The 7,193-nt window shown below is 41.8% G+C and overlaps 1 long non-coding RNA gene and 1 other non-coding gene across 8 annotated transcripts; both read right to left on the reverse strand.

Annotated features, from left to right (window-relative positions):
* Window positions 1-801: 801 nt before the first annotated feature.
* On the reverse strand, window positions 802-3,071 carry LOC107313771 (uncharacterized). Of its 7 annotated transcripts, none has more exons than XR_001555177.3 (5): window positions 3,043-3,071; window positions 2,594-2,738; window positions 1,813-1,923; window positions 1,294-1,391; window positions 802-1,070 (listed from the first exon to the last, which is right to left on the reverse strand). It is a non-coding gene; the product is annotated as an uncharacterized LOC107313771 (long non-coding RNA). The 7 variants fall into 7 exon arrangements; XR_014945443.1 differs by having other exon boundaries at window positions 1,294-1,399; XR_004307122.2 differs by having other exon boundaries at window positions 1,294-1,407.
* LOC116653441 (small nucleolar RNA SNORA26) lies at window positions 1,545-1,662 on the reverse strand. Its single transcript, XR_004307268.1, has one exon. It is a non-coding gene; the product is annotated as a small nucleolar RNA SNORA26 (small nucleolar RNA).
* Window positions 3,072-7,193: the final 4,122 nt, after the last annotated feature.

Here is a 7,193-nt window from a genome sequence, read left to right on the forward strand (position 1 = left end):
TCAAATCATGCGAGGAAATCTCTGATCTTTACACCAGAGAGCACCAAACAGCAAAGACCTCTTAGCAACAGTGAATGCCAGTGAAGGTCGCGCAGTTTTCAACTGTGATTAGACCAACCAAAGTACTGATGTGGCAAAGAACCCCATGTTAGCTCCATTTGGAACCAAATGTAAAAAGCAGTAAGAAAGCACATATCTGTTACCTAATTATCTGCTATCTAATGACCACTACAACTTTGTAGGAAGAACCTCCCCGCATTGATCCGAGTTCAAAAGCTACCTTAGTAGCTCTCATTCATTTTTATTCCTCCTCAGGTTTTCTTGCAATCCTTATTACACAAAACATTCATATAGATACCTATAAAATGAGCCTGGCTTGATGTCATTTAGCTGGAAATAATACTATCTAATAGTAATGTTTGTTAGCGCAAACCACTCATTGGCCTTTGAGTGTTCTCCAGCAAATTACAACACATGCAGACAAACACTATGAAGAGCAGTAATGCCTCAGAAATAGGTCTCTGAGAGCAAGTAATCACAAATCTTGGCCCCAAAGAACAGGCTTCACTATCAAAGTTCTCAAGTAGGTCCTTGGATCCCTTTAACTATTATATCTTTAGTAAGTTTGAGATCACCTATTGACTAATTGGACGATATGCAAATTACCATAGCCTAATTAAGTAATTAAGAAATGTGAAATCACTTTGAGGTCAGTGGGCAAAGTAAAGTGATTTAGCATTCTTAACTTCTGAATAACTTTACATAGGAAGCACCTAAATGAGAGAACTTCACAACACAAGCTTGTGATAATTACCTTTATTTCAATCAACACAGAATCACACAGAAATAAATTGCCAATTGCCACAGCTTTGAAGAAACTTCTGTTGCAACCAATAACTAAACTGTTTAAACATGATCATTGAAGATGTAATAGTCTGAGTAACTGTTTCAGTTCAAGATGAAACATTATAGAGGACAACTAACATGACAGAGGACGACTGAGTGATCTTTCATGAAGTTGGTAACCATCCACTGAGCAGATCAGCTCTGATGCCTTGCTGGTTTCCTCTCTGTAAAAGAAAAGCTTTATTTAATTTGCAGTCAGCATCAAATAGCCAAATGGAGTTCAATGGCCTAAGATTGAACTACACAAACAAGCTACATGACACTAACCTTAAATCAAAGGCATTTCTCACTAAAGATTACATTGCCACAGGACAGGAGAAAAAAGCTCCTTAGGTGATGACACAACCCTGTCAATTCAAGTTTGATAAGACTTTTTACACTACATACCTGGAGACCAATCAACTTATAAGCAACTCTTCTGACTCCACACTGTTTGTCACCACCTCATGAAGAAAATTCCAGGCAGTCAAGGAGTAGCAACACACCTGAGAAGCTGGAAAACTGATAAAGATTAACGTGAAACAGAATTAGATAACAATCATTAGTTGATTTCTCAAATCCTAGAAGCTTCTTTGAATGCAATAAAATTGATTTATTAACTTTCTGAAGCACAAGAAAGTGGTTTTATAGTTTCATTAATGTGTTCCTCTCAGCATGATCCAAAGCAGAGTTTCAGCCTCACCTCTGGGTTTGAGAGAGAACTGTTGTACCCCTCTGTACTGGCCACTTAAGACACTGACAGACTTAAGAGGGCAAAGCTAAAAAGGGGAATAGATCACACTGATGTGTTCTAAGGTTATTTGCATTTACCTTTTACTCAAACTAGATAACCTACTTGAAACTCATGAATTATCAAAAAGCATGAGTTAAAGTGGTCAATAACTCATTATACCAAAATGCACTTACCTTCCTAACAGAAGGTACTCTGCATTATCAAGGAGTCCTGAAAACTGCTTTCAGTTTAGGTGCAATCATCCATTTCTAGGAGTTTCATGATTGAAGCTGGCTAAGTGACTCCTAAATAACACAGAGACAAATTACTACAGTTTCAGAAGTCACATAAGAAGTTCATCATCAAATGTCTACAGTGAGGTGTAGTGAATGTTTTAGGAAGAACTTCTTTACAGAAAGGGTAGTTAGGTACTGGAATAGGCTCCCCAGGGAGGTGGTTGAATCGCCATCCCTGGTTCTGTTTAAGAGCCATTTGGATGTGGTACTTAAGGATATGATTTTGTGTAGGGCTTTTAGAATTAGGGTTCTGGTTAGGCTGCAGTTGGAGTTAATGATCTTCAAGGTCTTTTCCAACCTGGGTAATTCTATGTTTCTATGATTCATTAGATGGATGAGTTCATCCTCTTCTAGCAAGGCCATTTAAACTAAATAGTACAGATCTTTTTAATGTATCTCTAAACATGTCGCTAAACAGAAAGCATAAGTTACTTTCTAGCATCAACCCTACACTGAAGTTGTGAGTTCCCAACTTTATGAGAAGACTTAACTGGCTAATTTGTTACCACAGTGTGTCTACTTGCTATACCTTGCAACAAATTACAGGCAGGGAGACGCCAAAAGCTACTGTAACAAACAGAAGAGGAGGCGGGGACTATGGAAAACTACTACACAGATGCAGATCAGCAACGATGCGCTGAGCTCGACTTGTGAGGCTCATCCTGAGCACGCCCCTTACCTGCCGGCACCAGCACGCGTGTCTCCATCCCCAGCAAACCCATGGCAGTGGCCAACCGGGGGGGGAGCAACCAGGCGGGCAGAACCCCGGAGAGCATCGGGAGGCCCAGCGGGAACCTCGGGGTGGGTTCAACCTGCGGACAGAGCTGCGGAAGGAGAGAGAAATCAACGTGGGAAGGGGTGGAAGGAGCCGGGGATGAAGGGAGGGGACGCTTGTGCCTCACGACAGGATGCAGGGCGGAGGGGCGGCTCCGCGCTGGGTTTATGTGAGGAAGACGCTCTATCCCCCTGTGCTGACTCCTCGGAGCGCTGCCAGGCTCCGAGAGAGCAAAAGTGAAGGGAAGACACGACGTATGGCCCCGCCTCGCCCTCCCGCAGCCCGGCACACCACCCGACCTCGTATGAGAGGAACATCAGGCCGGACCCTTACCGACCCTTACCGACCCTTACCGCCGCACCGCCGGCCGGCGGGGAAAGAGGGAGGGCGGCGCCTCCGTGGTCCTTAAATAGTCCCCGCTGCTCCCGCGAGATCCGGAGCAGGCGGGGAGGAGGAGCGAGCGGGGTGGGAGCCGGGCGGTGCGGGCGGGGAGAGGGGCCGGCGGGGCTGGGAGAGGGGGACGGGCATCAGGAGCCAGCGAGGGTCTGACGGGGCTGGTGGTGGGACATGGCTGCTGGGACATGGCTGCTCAGCTCCACGCAGGTGGCAGCTGCATGGGTCCTCATTGTGCAGACTGAGTGTAAAGTAGCAGCTGCATAGCGGTTTTGAGGAGCTAAATACAGCTGATCTCTGTCTAAACTCCCATCTAAGCCCCTTCTTTGGGAGACTTAGGATTTGTGTGTAAGGCTGGCGAGACAAGCCCCGAGGCCGCGCTAATACCCTGCTGACTCCCAGCAGGTGAGCAGGCACAGGGCCGGCCTGGCACAACGCAGGAAACACACAGCACTGCCACCAACACGGGGTGCACAGCCTGTTTTATGGTTTTATAGTCTTTATCTCTAAGGTCCCTTCCAGTATCTCTAAGGTCCCTTCCAACGGGCGGGAGACTGTGCTACTGTGATACTGTGCTACTGTGATACATTTCAATCACATCAAGCTAAAACAAACCAGAAGCAGACACATGGTTACAATGAAAGGGTAGCTAGAGTTTTCTTACCACTTGTGGATACTTGTCTAAATCTTGATACTTGCTTGAAACATAGTTGCTGGTGCAATCCTTTAGTACCTGTATGCCTGCTACCACCAAGTTAAGTCTTGCTATAGCCATCAGTCTTTGTCAGTATCCATCTGTATGACATAACTGGTAGATTTGGAACCTTACCAAGCAGCCTTCTATTTCAACACTGTTATTCTTATTTTAACTGAGATATTCAATGCAATAAGTCTGTCTTAATAAATCTGTGGAGTGCTGATTCATTAAAAAAGCAATTTGATTAATTTATGCAGCCATTTACATAAAATGAAAGGGCTATTATACATTTATGCCCAAAATAGACTAAGTACAGCTTACAGCCCATATCTATATCAAAATATCCTTTGTGTTTTGTTTTCTGTGTGTATGTTAGATAAAATTAGAACCTGTAGAATAGAATAAACACAATAAATGAAATCCTTGTGGGAGTGCAAAACAGATTTGTTATTTCTGAAGGTTTCTGGTGTTTTTCCTCGGTGAGTCTTTCCTGAACAATGGCAGATTACTTCCACGGTTATAAAGTTTGATCATCTCAGCAACACGTTAGAGCTAGAACTCAAATGGTGCCTTTTTTCTTCAGCTGGAAGCACAGTTGGTATAAGTAAGAAACATACCAGTGAACTTGGTGAATTATATTATAGAGAGGCCACACTGCAAACATCTGTCTTACAGAAATAGGTGGGAGTATTGTCTGTTTGGGACTGGGATGGGGAAGGTTAACATATAGTAAAATCTATGAATGATAACACAGAAGTTCTCTTACTGTTATTGTTCAGAGCTCCTTACACAAACTTTGAGATGCAATTGAGCTGAAGAAAGAAGCAAGAGTAAGATATTATGAGATAATCACTCCTCTAGGCTACTATTGAGCATCAAACTGACCGTGAAGGCCTAAGCAACCTGACTGTAGAACAAATTGTTTAATGGTCGTCAGCATTAACTGCTTCAATCTGCTCTGTCAGCTTCTGCTGTATTTACATCTATCTTTTGCTGATGTGGTGCTTTCAAACCTGATAAGTAATGGAAAAAAAGATGGAATCAGGTGCTGAAAATGTATCTGAAAAACAGCAGTCTCTGAGGGGGGAAAAAGAAATAGAGGAAAAGGCAATATTCCCACTCTGCCAGCCAGTATAATGTTAATGTTAGCACAGGTAGGCTAGATTCACAGATAAATTTAATGCAGACTTTCATTTTCTCTGCTTTAAGTTTGGTAGGTGACAACTGAATTTGCTAAAATTCTAACAGTAAATGATTATAATGATTTAAACTTCAAAAAATATTACAGGATTGGAATAAAAATGGGTAGAAACTGCTGTAAAGCTGATACTGTCTGTGGGAAGAAGGATGGGGTTTTTATTGGACAAAGGAACCCTCAGGGACCTCCACATTCATTTTCCATGGGCTGCCATGAACTTTTTATAGACCACAACACACTTCTATCATTAGAACTTCAGAAGTCAATAGAATATCTCCTGTGGACCTGTCAGAAAGTTCCAACTGTGGGCTGCAAGCTGCCATTTGGCATTGTACTAAAGCTCCCAATCTGTTCTGCAATGGGAGCCAAGCTTCATGGAAAATACCTGTTGTTAACTTTAGAAAGGGATTACCATGAGATTTTCTACTCTGTCTTCTCTTTTTCTTTGATATAACACTGCAAAGTACAATTGTCCAGCTTTGCAGTGGCCCCCACGTAGGTGAATTCCTATTAGTGCGACAGCTCAAAGAGCTGATCTTTCTCACTGAAGTTAATGATGAGTTGTACTAAAAGCTGAAAGCATTATCAGCAAAGCTAATGGATGATGACCCATTTCTGGACTCATTTCTGGGACTGTTTATTACAACAAAAATTTAAACAAACCCTCTGTGGAAATTTCTCAGTTCTGGAAAGGAAATAGAACATTTTCTCTTAGCACAGTGAGTTAGTATTAGCTCTGCTACCAACTATGCTGTGTTTGTCCAGGCAACTCACATGAAGTTTCTGCTGCCTGTTTTCTCTATAAAATAGGCTGATATTAACTTGTCTCCTGATAATTTGACAGCTCTGATGGAATGTTTGCAAAGTAGTCTGAGACCTTCAGGTGGAAACCATTAGGAAACCCACAGCCTCAGCCAGCAAAAGGGAATATTTGTAATAGGTATTTATTATAGATAGTGCAATAAAAATATTGGAATCTATAACCAGATGAGAAAAATACTGATCTAAAAGTAAATGCAGGAGGAGGAAGACTGTTCTATAAGTAGATGCGAGAGGTTTTTTCTGACCTTTCAACAGAAATTATGTAAGCACTCTCAGGTTATTAATAGCCCCTTGTTTTCCTTCTCTTTGTTTAGCACTCAGAGGTAACACTGGGTTAGCTGTTTGTTATGAAGAGATAGGGCAGTGCTCTGGAGTGGGAACAATTGTTCACTGTTCTTTATTTACACAGATCCTATAGTGTCTGCAGCTAGATTTTGTTGCTTTTCTTAGCAGTTTTTTATCTTCAAAAAGCTACAGAAATAAACTTTCTGGTTCTGAAAACAGCAATGCTGAAAGAAAACTAAAGCCCTCATCAACCCATTTCAAGAGGGAAAGTTTCTTCTTGTCTGATCCGATCTGTGGCTTAAGAGCAAATAAGTCAGATCATTAAACCAGCACGTTTCATATTCTTCTGAAGTAAAGTAAAACAAAAAAGCGTCCACCCTTGAACAAAAGGCAATAAATGCTTTGTAGAGCAGTATGTGCATATACATGTATCTGTGTCTGTCTGTATGTCCATATTTCAAAATAAGCATATCTTCCATGATGCACAGTTCCTTTAACAATGACAAAGAACTTACCAGGTAGCACCTTATTTATTTGGCAACACCAACATGTAACAAAAACTGCCTGGAACTTCAAACTGAAATCAGGGAATGGGGATCAGCAAGAAAGCAAATATATGAAAATACCTCTAACCCTTGTCTTACTTCTTTTGAACGTTGCATTTCTTTGGGTTTTGTGACCCTAATGTTATTATGTATGTAGATGACTTTATTGCCATGTCTTTTTTCATTTGAAATTATAATCACCTATCAAAATGGTTTATTTGCTTCATCAATTTTCACTGAGAGCAAGCATGATACCCTGCAATCAATCAAAATAAATACCGTGCAGCAAGGAATATAGAATTGGGCTTTCCGAATTAAAGGGATTTGGGCTTAAGAACCAGCTACAGTGCAGTACTGTCAGTCTCTGTGGGCTGCTTTAATATGCATTAGAGATGGAGTCAGGCCTCAGTTGCTTCTGGACTGCAGCTGGGGGTGCCAGATTTTTTAATAATAATCAGGGGCCTTCTCTTCAAATTCAGGCTCTCAGAAAATGTCCCCATTTTAGAATGTTCCCTGTAGGTAATACCTGTGGAGCCCGGCTCTGCAGGCTGAAATTATTACCTT

This window comes from Coturnix japonica, chromosome 4 (genome assembly GCF_054131305.1).
Source record: "Coturnix japonica strain WE chromosome 4, WE-NBRP24, whole genome shotgun sequence".
Classification (NCBI taxonomy): domain Eukaryota; kingdom Metazoa; phylum Chordata; class Aves; order Galliformes; family Phasianidae; genus Coturnix; species Coturnix japonica.